Raw genomic sequence first — 13,643 nt, 5'->3', positions numbered from 1 at the left:
AGAAAAGTGGGGCCATCTTCTGCCACTACAAAAACTTAAGCCAAATCAAAAGCAAAACACATTTAGGAGGGGTTTGGGTGACTTAAGGAAAGCTGTGAAGTTACCATTCCTCTTTACCACAACTACTCAAAACTAAATGTAACATAGCCAAATCCATTCCATGGGAGCTTACCATGACTTTAAAAACTCTAGGAAATCTCAAGTTTACGGAACTTATATAAGAAGAAATCATTTTAACTTGGATGCTTTTCCTCACTTTTAATTTAAATTGCATACTTGGTTAGCACAAAGGGTAAATAAAATAATAAAGCTTGTTGAGATGTAGAATAGATTTTATGCATTTTATAGCATGGGCTGATGATAACTGGGGTGATTGAGATTTGTAATCATGCTAGGAATATGTTTGGGACTGGACATTTATCAAAGAAATGGATAGTGTGAGAGGGAGATTGGCACCAACCATCTTCCTCATTTCTCCACCCATTCTAGACATCACAGACTAACTCAATTGCCCTCCAAACATTTGTATAGTTTGGAAAGGTTTACTTAATGGCAGTTTTCAGCAATACTCTGATATATTTTTGTTGCAAACTTAAAACTATGTGAAACTGCCCTGAGCTTCTGGGGAGGGCGATATATAAATATAATGTATAAATGTATAAATATAAAAAATAATTAATTAATTAAATATAGGGATAGCAATGAATCATGAGAGTTCAGTGGCACTTACTCCCTAGAAAAGAGATTAGAGTCACAATCAAGGAAGTCCCACTGAAATCAACGAGGTACACTTCACAATAAACATGATTGGGATTATGATACAGCCAGCATTTGTATTGTGAAGCTTATTATAAAAGGTCAGAAAAAAGTTATTTATTTACCTTGGTAGGGACCCACCTCAATTTTATCCTCAAAAGTAGAGAGGCAACATGATCTCAACAATATTCAGGACCCACTCTTTAGGAAAGATCTCCTAAACAGGAACACCCAGATGCAGTATCTAAGAAAAGTGGTAAATCCTGAGCACAGGAGATCCTTTACTCTCCGTCACAATGCCCTGCCCTCTGCTTACTTGAGTTGAAAATTTGATGGGCTCCCTCTCAAGGATCGACTCTGTATCTGCAATGAGGGTCAAGTAGACAACACAGAACACATCTTATTTGAGTGCAAGCTGTATAATCATATTCGCACAGGTGCATTAGTACCAATGCTTATAGAATGCCCTCATGACCTGAGAAAGCATCGCCTGCAAATATTGCTATCAGATACAGATAATTTGTTAACTAGGAAAGTAGCAAAATTTGTGTGGCTAGCTTTAAGAATTAGGAAAGAATGGGTCACTCATGAATAGCCATAATAGGTCCACAGAACTTCTTACGTTTTTTGGTTAGTAGATGTAGCCTCTTAATCTTGTCCTTTGTTTTATATTTTAACAGCTTTATTAGTTTTATTGCTTTTATGGCTCATTTTATCCGTGTAAAATAGTCAACGGCAGTTAATGCTTCTAAAGGTAAAGGTAAAGGTATCCCCTGTGCAAGCACCGAGTCATGTCTGACCCTTGGGGTGACGCCCTCTAGCGTTTTCATGGCAGACTCAATATGGGGTGGTTTGCCAGTGCCTTCCCCAGTCATTACCGCTTACCCCCCAGCAAGCTGGGTACTCATTTTACCGACCTCGGAAGGATGGAAGGCTGAGTCAACCTTGAGCCGGCTGCTGGGATTGAACTCCCAGCCTTATGGGCAAAGCTTTCAGACAGCTGCCTTACCACTCTGCGCCACAAGAGGCTCTTAATGCTTCTAGATGTTGGCTTTTATGGTGGAGAAGTTTTAAATTTTATTGATGCATTTTTAACCTTTTAATGTATTACCTTCCCTTTTACAAACTGCTATTGTATAGTAGTGCTTCTAAAATTTTGGTCTAAATGACGATAGATAGATAGATAGAGAGATAGAGAGATAGAGAGAGAGAGAGAGAGAGAGAGAGAGAGAGAGAGAGAGATATCCTCAAAACCTGTGAGGTAGGTTAGAGAGTGTGTGACTGGCTCAGGGTCACCCAGCATGCTTCCATGGCATGTGGAAATTTAACCTTGGATTTTCCAGATTCTAGTCCAACACTTTAACCACTATACCAGGTAGTGTAAATGAAACCGTTCCCTGTTCATTCCATGCTACTACTGTATACAAGACTCAGATAGGCATTATAAGGCAAGATATGTTGACACTATGCACCAGTGGAGTGCCTTCTGCCCCTCTGTTCATAGGTCTGTTTTCTCCTGAAAAGAACAGGGTGAAGCAATCTAGCATAGAATAAATAATACACACTGCTACTCACCCCTTGGCACTGGAGAAGAGTCAAGAGAAGTTCTAAGGATATCTTAAATTGTATTGGACTCTTTAAAGGAGTGAGAGCAACACTGATCTTTTCCCTAGAAAGTAAGCATCAGTAAAAGGGGAGGAGGGGAGACAGGTGGGTCAAGCTGAACAGAATCACTAATGTTTTGAGTTGTTTATCTGGTGCAGCAAGGAATAGTCCTTTCAGTACTACTGCCTTCTGTTGCCTGTCTGTATCATGGAAATGTCAACTATCTCCAGCTATTCTGATTACTTTTTTTGTGATATAAGCTTGCTGGCCAGACTGAAGAGGGAACTTTTAGATTAAAAGGGAAAAAAATCTCGTTGAGATCAACACTTCCTTGTTAATTGACCTTACAAGTTGTGTCCTTAGCTATTTAAAATTTGTTCAAAACTAAAGCAGCATTCCACTATGAACTTACAATTGCGAAATCATGGCTCACTGGTCAGGCATATGCTTTGCATCCCAGTCCTTGATAACTTAATAAATGTGACTTGAGATTCTGGAGAGCTGCTTGTAGCCGGAGTAGATAGTATGGGTCTCGATAGTCCATTTGCCTGACTCAGCATAAAGCACTTCCATCTTATGTTCAAGCCCACTGAAAATCACAGAAGCTTTTTCATGTCTTTCATTCTCTGAAATGATGCAGGGGCCTTCTGTATGCCATAGACCAGCAGTTCTCAACCTTACCTGTGCCGCGACCCCAACTTTGGTGGCAGCAGCAGCAGTGTATGTGTGGAGGCAGGGGCAGCGTGCACGCGGGTGGTGTGCACATGCGCAGGCACATAATAATCAAGGCGGTGTGGAGGCAGCTATTGCCATGGCTCTGCCTGCTTCCACTGGCGACTGGCCGCCACTGCTGCCTGCTGCCAGGGAAGGGGTCAAGTGACTCCAAGGTTGAGAACCACTGCCATAGACCTTAGATTAACAAATGGATGTTACATTTTTTTAACTTGAAATGAAACAGAAGGACTTTCCTAATTAGCAAGTATAAGTGTTACCTTGCATAAATGCTCTGTTCAGTATCACCATTTATTATTTAATTTCAATTTAATTATTTAGTTAAATGCTGTGTCAGACAATGTGTGGGTGGCTTTAAAAGAATTTATTGCACTGTAATTTTGGAAGGCATCCTCCTGACAGATGGTGAATGTGTTCTGTTTTGTGCTTGCAGCCCTTCTTTTGGCATTCAACTTTTATAGGAGTGCTGTTTTCAATGAATAGAAATCATATGACCAGACACTACAAAGAGGAATGGATCCAAGAACAAAGAAGGCTAAAACAGTGCACATGCTAAAATATTTAATGTCAACGAGGCATCTCCATTCACTTATTTTACAGCAGTGTGAGGTAGTGGCAGATTTAAAAATCTAAAATGTCTTCAGCATGTATTTTCAGATTCTCAAGGTAGCATACATCAAGTTGGATCAAGTGATCAATTTGTGACAGTAACAGGTGTCCATGCAAGGTTTATGGATATTCCCGACTTTCCCATATCTCCCTCCCAGCAGCCATTTTAGACTCTGGCAATGTTGATTCCTAGGATTGCAGGACCTGTGTGGAACAATAGCCTTGTGGGTTGGTTAGCTGCAGTGGGAAGGGGAATGTTGTTTGTGAGGTAATGGTGGCACCCCCTGGTGGCTGGGGAGGAGGTGTCGGGGATAATGTCAACGAGGCATCTCCATTCTTGCTGGCTACTAGCCTTTGCTGGAGCAAGAAAGGATGATGTGGGCAAGGTAGCTGCTGCTCTTAATGCTGGTGGGTCTTCGTTCTTTATTGTGGTGCTAAGAGGGACAAAGTCAAGGGGTGAGAGGTTGCAGGGCTCTCTATTACACTGTCTTCCAAGCCACTAGAATAGTCTGTCTCACTGTCCCCCTCCTCCTTCAGACTGGTGCTTTGGCACTCCATTGTCCCCCTCTGCCTGAGCTGCCTAGCTCCCAAACACACCCCCTCCTTGGCTTCCTTCCTGTCTCTGCTTTCTCTCGTTGTCACTTCTCTCTGTCTTCTCCATCTGCGTCACTCCCACCACATCTTCACTTATGCTCCCTTCTCTCCTTCACTTTTGTCACTACCCCACCATCATGCTCCTGCCCCCCTTTTATCCTTCCCTTCTCCTCCTGACACCTCCACCCAATTAGGGTTTGCTGCTGGGCATCCTTCCTTCTTCATGCTCCCTTACCATGGCAGTAGCCGGGGTGAACAATGCCGTTCCTGAGCCCTCCCCACTATGGGCCCTACCCCAAGCTGCCTCTGGAGTTTTGCCTGAGCTGGCAGGACAAGACTGGGGTTTCTGCCACCTTGGCCACATGTCACCCTGGGGGCCAGGAAAGGCTTGTTTGAGCTGTTCTCTGCGCCCCCCCCCCCCTCTTCCAGGCCTTGCCGGCTGGTGTCTGCAGCAGCCACCAGAGTTCCAGGCGCTACACAGTGGCCATGCTGTCTTCCTCTGGAGCCTCTTTTCCTCCACATTCTAAGCTTGCATTTTAATTTTCTCTGATGTGAGGAGATTTTATTAGCATATTATTTCTCCACTATGTGATTAACTTGACATCATGAGAACACATCAAGACAAATGGGTACTGTACAAAAATGACAGGAGGAAAAATATTGTGGCAACTTTGAAGATGAGGCTCATCAAGCAAATCATCAGCTAAAAGCCAACCTATATGCTGATGTGTATGAATCAAATTTGAATACCCATAGATGCCCTTTAATTTCTTGCCCAATATGTATTGCATCTGAGAGAATGGAGATATACCTAAATTAATTTTTTCTGACAAGCAGCTTCTCGGCCATTATGTGGAACACATTCCACATAATGGCCGTGCCAGCAGCTAGTTATTGCTGAAACCAAGGCCGACTGGCCGCACTGTCACCGCCACCCATCTTCTGAAGCCATCCCTGTTCTCCTGAGGGCGAGACTGGTCGTGGAAGATGGGTGGTGGTGGCTGAGCACTGAGCATGGCTTGGTGCTGGGCCTCACCAGTCTACTGTTGAAGCTGCTTATTCAGCGATAGTTCTCTCTTGAGGAAGGCCTCATACAGTTAGCCATGCTGCTGAGCTACAATTCAGAGTGTGGTTCTTTAAAAAAGCTTCCATTCAAGTGAGTGCAAGGCAGATTATCAAGGCCCGCCTTGGAGATAAGCAAACATAGTATACCTTGTTCTTCCCCCCACAATGGGGATCTGAAATGGTTTAAATCATAATTTCCTTCACCTCTGTTTTATCTGCACAAGAATAGTCCTGTGATGTAAATTAGTCTGAGAAAGGATATAATTGGACTAAAGCCACTCAATGAGTTTCTGTGACAGAGTGGTGACTGTTGTGGGGAGAGAAAAGGGATGGCGACTGTAAACCACTTGAGCCTCCTTTGGGTAGAGAAAAGCAGCATATAAGAACTCTTCTTCTTCAAACCTGGTTGTCTTAGCCCCCCCTCCCCCATCACAGCAGATAATGACTGGTGTGCCACCATTCCTTTAAATACTTTCCCCAAGCTTGAAGAGGGATTTAAATAGAATGGCACACCTGTCATTATCAGCTGTTCTGTGCCCCCTCTTTCCCCCCTTCTCTGCTGCCCAGGAATGGGGGGGAAGCATGCATATGCAAAAAACCCCAAATTTTGACCAAACTTTTCAGATTTGGTCAAATCCAAAAAAGTAAAGGGGTAGTTGTGTATTTCGGATTTGGCCCAAATCTTATCAGGTCACATCCAAAACAATATATTTCTTTGATGCACATCCCTAGTCCTGAGCTTACTGCCAGCTAATTTCCATGGTTAATTTCTAGAATTTGTTTTTATAACAATTAAAGTATTACACTAGGGCTGAGGACATTTAGGTTCAAAAGTGGCTTACCTATAAGTCAACCTGGGCAAGTAACTTTTTCTCACCCTAACCTATTTCACAAGAGCCTCTTGTGGCGCAGAGTGGTAAGGCAGCCGTCTGAAAGCTTTGCCCATAAGGCTGGGAGTTCAATCCCAGCAGCCGGCTGAAGGTTGACTCAGCCTTCCATCCTTCCGAGGTCGGTAAAATGAGTACCCAGCTTGCTGGGGGGTAAACGGTCATGACTGGGGAAGGCACTGGCAAACCACCCCGTATTGAGTCTGCCATGAAAACGCTAGAGGGCGTCACCCCAAGGGTCAGACATGACTCGGTGCTTGCACAGGGGATACCTTTACCTTTACCTTTAACCTATTTCACAGGGATGTGGTAATGCTAAGTGAATGGAGATCCTGTGGCAAGACAAAATCCATATATACAGATTTTAGGAGATTTCCAGGAGATCCTGCGGTCATTTAGTCAGCTGTTGTCATGTTGCAGAGGGATGTGGCAATACAAATATAAGGCTTTCTGACTGGCATTGACTGAACTCCTCATATCCTTTGTGTAGGGGGGAGAATACAATGAAAGAAGAACTAAGGGCTGGGAAAAGAGGAAGCAAGACCTTGAGAATCACAAAGTGGGATGGAGGGTTGGATAGGAGTTAGTAGGAAGTGCAACATGAGAGGGGCCAGAATGGACAACTGGGAAACACAAGTATATAAGATAGCTGGAGCAGCAAGGATGAGGAAGGCTAAAGGTTACAGTTCATATTCAATTGCTGTTTTGTCTGAAGAGTCCACACTGTAGATTAACCATGAAAGGAAGGTGTTCCAAAACTTTGATCATGTTAGTTGTCCTTGTCTGTTTCTCCCTCATAATATATCATTGAATCTGGCACTATTTTGTGTCATGGTCATAATTCATGAGTGGATTTTCCTGCTATAGTACAATAATAGTACTGCATCTGATGATGCGTGGATATAGGCCAGAGCTGTTCACGGTATTCTAGAAAACTATTGTGTAGTAATTAGCATGTCAGACTAGGATCTGACATTGGCAAGAATGCCACAAATTTCTCCGCAAACATCTATTGCAGGCAAATTCATCTTTCTTAATGCAATAAAACTGTAAGTTAATCAAGTATATATTTAGATTGTATCAAGCAACTCAAACAGCTGCCAAGCAAGTTTCCAGCTGCCTGTTGAACAGAAGTTGGGGAATCAGGGCTTTATCTTGCACTACCTCTCAGCAGAACTGCTGCAGGAGCAGAAGAAGCTGACTTATCTGATCACTGTGAATGGGCTTCTTATCATCCCTACCTCCTCAGCAAAATATCCACATAGTGAAGTCATGAAAGGGATTTCTTCCCTGTTGTCCAAGCTGTGCGTAGACAGATGCAATGCTTTTAAACTCTACATTGCAAAAGGAAGAGGAGAAAGAGTTGGTTTTCTTTTTCTCTGCAGCCAAAGCCTGCAGTGTGAGTGGAGAGAAAAGAAGGAAAATCAGTTGTACTTGTTATCACCCCCATCCATTTATTTTGCTGCCTCTCAACAAGTGTGGGAGGCTTAAAAGTTTATAGGTTATGAGATGGAAAGAACCCCATCTCTAGCATCTGTGGAGCTGGCTTGATTTTCCCATACCTACTAAAAAAAAAACCCAACTCTATTTGGTTTTCAAGAGACTTTGTGTTCTGTATGAATGTTTTGGCCACATAATTATTACAAAGTAATTATTACAAAGCTGAAGAAATTTCTCAATTAAACTTATTACCTGAAAATGTAGTCTAAAGATATTAAAGATTCTTAGGACAAGAACTTCTCTTCATGCTTAATGTTTACCTCTAGTAGGAAAATTGGAATTATTCTGAAGTTTAAGATTTGTTGAGCCACATGGCTTTCTTTCATCTCCAAGCAGACCTGTCCATGATCCTGAACAGCATCTTTCTGCAGGATTGTTTCCTTTTCAGACTGCCTTATCAACAGCCAGCAGTTGGGCATCAGTTTTTTTCCATGGATGGAAAACTGATGACTGATGGAAGACTGATAGCAGTCTTCAAGCAAAGGTTGGATACACACTTTTCTTGGACTCTTTAGGATGCTTAGGGCTGATCCTGCGTTGAGCAGGGGGTTGGACTAGATAGCCTGTGTCACCCCTTCCAACTCTATGATTCTATGAAAACTGAGACCTAAATGGTTTTAATTCCTTCCCAGAACTTTCTATGCAATGTGGAGATGCAATTTACATAAGCTACTGGCTGCTAATTATCCTGGCAAGTTTTCAGTTGTTTTTATTATTTATCCTAAAATGTAAATGCAGGGTAAAGAGCATAGCAGATTATTTGTCAGACATGTTTTTCCTCTTAATTGATTTATTTTCCTTTAAGTCTCATTTGCCTCTCTTTGAATGCTGGGCACCTACTATGATAATGTGAAATGTTGTCATATTTTCTTGTGCTACCTTCAAAAACATTAAATTACTCCATTGAGGAAGAATTGCTCTGTAACCCAAAATATAATAATAACAGAACACTTTGCAATAATGAATGCTTGCAGCAGAAAGTTACATGGAGTGCAATCAGTATCTCTGGATAAATTATGCATTTTGTTCTTTTCCAATGGCTGTGTTTACATTAACTAAAAGAAATGCTGCAACACATTTTATTTGGCAAGTGACTAAATGATGCTAATGATTTGGGGTGCCATTATGTTATGTTGCTATAATATTCCTACAATTTTTTAAAAAAATGATCCATGTTATTTTTACAGAGAAACATTACTTGCAGCTACTTTAAATAGTTAGAAGCATCAACAGTTGTCACAACTAGAGATATGGGGTATGCTTAACTCCTCCAGTTTCCTTCCAGAGGTACATGGATGATTTTTGCTCAGGATTTGGTTGACTGCTACATTTATAAACCATGAATATTTCTGATTAGCTAGCCCAGCTGTCCCCAACCCCTGGTCCGGGGACTGGGTCGGTCCGTAGATCAGTCGGTACTGGGCTCCTCCTCATCCTCTTCCTCGGCTGCTGCCTCGTGGGCTGCCCTGCCACTCTGCTGCCGGCTCACCTTTGGTACTTTCCAGCAGCCACCATGGTTGGGACTCCCCCTCAGCATGGCACTGCACAGCTGCTGCTTGCAGCGCCCCCCAGTGGGTGGTAGGAAGTCAGGGGCACTGGCGAGAAAGCAAGTGGAGCAGAGGCTCAGGCGGCGGTGACATCTCGCAGCAAAAGACTACCCCTCCTCCCAGGCCTCAGTAAAATTTTTAAGCATTGACTGGTCCCCAGTGATAAAAAAGGTTGGGGACCACTGAGCTAGCCTTTTCCCCTTGATTAAATGCAACCTTTTGTATAAGAAACTAATACAAGAGATCAGGACAATTATTTGTCTAGTTGAGCAGTCTGTTCCCTGATACCTCTGGGGACAGTTAGACATAAGAGCAACAGTTGCTCTCTGTTCTTGATCCTCCATATTTGATATGTGAATGAGAATCCATTTAGCCACTGAGGGTAATAAAATTTGATCATAAATGAGCATATGAAGCTACTGTATATCAAGTTGTACCTTTGGTTTGCCTTTTCGGTATTATCTACTTTAGCAGACAATGAGTCTTCTGTACAGGAGAAATGCCAGTGGTATAGTGATTAGAGATCCAGGTTCAACCCCCCCACTCTGTCATGGAAGCTTGTTAGGTGACATTAAGATGGTCACACGGTTTCTGCCTAACCTTTCTCAGAGTCCTGTTGGTAGGATTAAATGTAAGTTGGTTTGGGGCACTCATTAGGGAGAAGTGAAGTAAATAATTAAAAACCTTTCTCAGTTTAATATCCTTAGATATACCAGGGACTCTACATGCAAAGCCTGTGTTCTTCCACCAATCCATGCCCTGTCCCAAAGTATTAACAGATCTTTCCTCCATGAATTTTTCTAGTCCTTTTGAAAAACCATTCCTTATTATTTCTTGTGGGAATGAATTCCATCCTTATTCATTGTTCCTTTTAATATTTGTGAAACAGCCTTGGGGGTGGAACGAGTCCGGGGTGGAATGACCTCCCGCCCTCCTTCCCTGGATGCTCTCAGACACCTGAGAGAGAGATGCCAAACCACAAACGAGCCCTGATTACCTGCTATGGCTCCTGCTGGGAGGGAGAGAGACAGCTGCCCCAAACTGCAAACAAGCCTTGATTCCCTGCTACAAATTAGCTCTGAGAAAGAGAGATCTGTGCCTGCTGGTGTCCCCTGGGTCCTAGCACCCATTACATTCCTGGTTGCAATGGGCTTCCTTGCTAGAAATTAGATATTCAGGCAATTCCTTCCTTTTCAGTTGTTCTTGTTAGGAAACAATTTCATTCCTACATACAATCATAGTTGAGAAGCTTTGTTTTATTTTGTAGTGTGCCACCAAGATTTCACTATTCTACTTTGTTTCATTTCCAAAAGCAGGAAAATCACTTGAAAGACAGGTCTTTGACCAATACATTTTTGACCAATACATTTTGTGGTTATTCCTTACCAAGCTGACCACACCCTCGCTCTGATCTTCACTGCAGGCATAGGAGTGGAACTGGCTGCAAATGAAGCAGTGCCATGGTCAGACAGCTGCATCCTAAAAGCCTGACTCGGTATTCCATCCCATCCCCTCTCCTGATAGTTGAAGAGTACATTTTTGACTGCCTGCAGAGACTTATGGATCCTGAAGGATTCCTGAATACTCTGCGGGACCTGAGCCTTCCTGATGACTTATTAGATGTGATGGTTGATTATTGGAATGACAGAGTGACAGCCGCCATCAACAGAATCTCCCCCAGAAGACCTCTTCACTTCCATCACAAACCAGCTTCCTTGTATACAGAAGAGGTGCGTGAAAAAAAGAGGGAGCTGAGACTACTCTGCTAAGCTACTAGCACCCTATCTGACTCCAGAATACCTTGCAACGGTGATCCTTGCAATGGATACCTCTAAGCTGGATTACTCTAGCTAGGGCCTGCAAAATGGAACTCTTCTGCCAGGCTTTCAGATGAGGCCAGTGACAAGGGACCCTCACATGCTTGTCCCTTTGCCAGGAAACTCTGACCCCTCCCCCAGTATGTCCCTAATTATTGCTGTTATCCCATTTCATCAGTTATGATCATCCATATGGTATGCTGTTATGGCTGCTTATATATATATTTTCTTGTTTAATAGCTTTCCAAATGTTCTATGTAGCTTTCCCATTCCCCTCTGGTTCTATGTACACCACCCTGAGATTTCACACTGAGTGGCAGTATATAAATTACAAGAATAAAACAAAATAAGTTAGCAACCTGACTTTGGATAGCAAGGCTAGCCTAAAGTTGTCAGATCTTGTAAGCTAAGCAGATCTGTCCTTATTAGTATTTGGATGTGAGAGCTCCAGGCAATAACTGATTTGTGGCATGGAGGCAGGTAATTGAAAACCCCTACCAGTGGCCCTAGGGCAGCTGTTGTAACTTGAAGGCTAATAATTATATTCAGACCCTGAGATTTCATCCCATTTAAACAAGTCTGCACATCTGCCACAACCTATTCACATTATGTTAGCAGTCTTCTATACTTGCCATACTGCTGCGGCCAGGATTCTCACTAAATCATGGAGGTCCCACATCCAGCCAGTATTCTAACAACTTGGCTGGCTTCCAGTTGAATTCCAGATTAAGTTTAAGGTTTTGGTAATCACCTTTAAGGCCATATGCGGTTTGGGCCCAGTGTATTTGAGAGACTGCCTCCCTGCCTATACCCCCAAAAGAGTCTTACGCTCCACCACCTTCAACTGGCTGCAGATCCCTGGCCCAAGAGAAGTGCGTTGGACCTCAACAAAGGCCAGAGCCTTCTTGGTCCTGGCCCCACCTGGTGGAACGAGCTCCCTGAGGAAATCAGAGACCTTCCTGAACTTCCACAGGGCCTGCAAAAGGGAGCTCCTCCACCAGGCATTCGCTTGAGGCTGATCAACTCCAAACATCTGCTGCCCCCCCCCAAGATACCTTTCCATGACTGAACAATTTGATCTCCCCAGTGTTGTCGTTATTCATGTTGTGTTGTAATTGTTACCAGATTGTGATGTGATGTTCTATTGAAAATTGTATAATGTTATTGATTGTTATAATGTTCCATGTAAATTTATGCAATGGTCCATGTAAACCACCCAGAGCTGTAAAGAATGGGCAGTATAAAAATCCAAATAAATATATTTTGCTTCGCTCTACTATGGCTGGCAAAAAAACCCTTATGCGCGTTTTTAAAAGGGCCGATTTAACAGCATCAGTGATCTGACTTCGATGACAAACTGAGTGCATAACTGTCCCTCGTGCAGAAAAGGTCTCTGACTAGTATCCACTGATGCTCCTTTCTTCCACAAATCTGACAAATTTTGTATCCCATGTAGTGCTTCATTCTCCTCCTTCTTTGAGATCACTTTTACCATGAATAGCTATTTAATAATAAGCATAAAATACAAGAGTTAAAAAGATGACAGTCCAGTGGCAGCCCCAAAATCAACAAAGCTCAACTCTGGGTATCTGTAGGAACTGAGAGACTAGACATGTGCAGATAGAATCCTAAAGTTGGATGGTACCTCCAGGGTCATCTAGTCCAACCCCCTGCACAGTGCAAGAACTCACAGTCACCTGTTCAGTCATGGTGACCCCAATTTCATGTCCATGATTCCTCCACCAAAAATCTCCAGAATCCAGCCTGGCCTGGAGGAAATGTACCTACCATCCCACAGCGGCAATTAGCAATTCCCTGGGTATGCAAAGAAGGACCACAAAAGACAAACACTCACACATCCCTTCCTGCCCACCAATTTACAATCTGCCTAAATTCATAAAATCAGCGTTACTGTCAGATGATTATCAAGCCTCTGCTTAAAAACTTCCAAAGAAGGAGAACTCACCACCTCCTGAGGAAGCCTGTTTCATTTAATTGAGGAACCACTCTAACTATCAGGAACTTCTTCTGGATGTTTAGCCAAAAATTCTTTTGGATTAATTATTTTTATTCTGTTATTTAGACATTACCCACCACTCTTGAACTGGCTCGTGATGGGTTACAATGCAGTCCCCCACCACCCAGGCAGGGAACAGATGAAAAACAACAACAACCCAACTCTCAAACAGCCCCCACTCTCCTGCAACCTCACACACTGTAATAAAGCAGCACTCAGCAGTAGATCCTGAGCTGGCTCTTTCCCCCTGCCCAGCTGCTTGTGCTAGTGCCATAGGAGACCAAGAGCCTTTTATAGCACAAAGGCCCACCTAGAGGGTGGAGCTAGCAGTCAGCCCTAGGCAAAACTGCCAACTAATGCAAATCAGCTAATGCAGTTAGCTGCTGTCCCCACCACCACCTAGGCAAGGAACATACAAAAACATAACAGTGCTTAAACAGCCTCCACTCTCTTGCAACCTATATATCCTCACACACTGTAATAAAGAAAGTAACACTCACCAGTAGATCCTGAG

General features: G+C 43.1%; 1 protein-coding gene across 1 annotated transcript in view; it reads left to right on the top strand.

Moving 5' to 3' along the window:
* LOC143838875 (uncharacterized) overlaps positions 1 to 13,643 on the top strand; it is a 125,370-nt gene that overhangs the window by 2,037 nt on the left and 109,690 nt on the right. The window lies entirely within an intron of this gene.

Source organism: Paroedura picta, chromosome 5, assembly GCF_049243985.1.
Source record: "Paroedura picta isolate Pp20150507F chromosome 5, Ppicta_v3.0, whole genome shotgun sequence".
NCBI classification, from domain to species: Eukaryota; Metazoa; Chordata; class Lepidosauria; order Squamata; family Gekkonidae; genus Paroedura; species Paroedura picta.
This window is presented reverse-complemented; position numbering and strand designations above follow the sequence as displayed.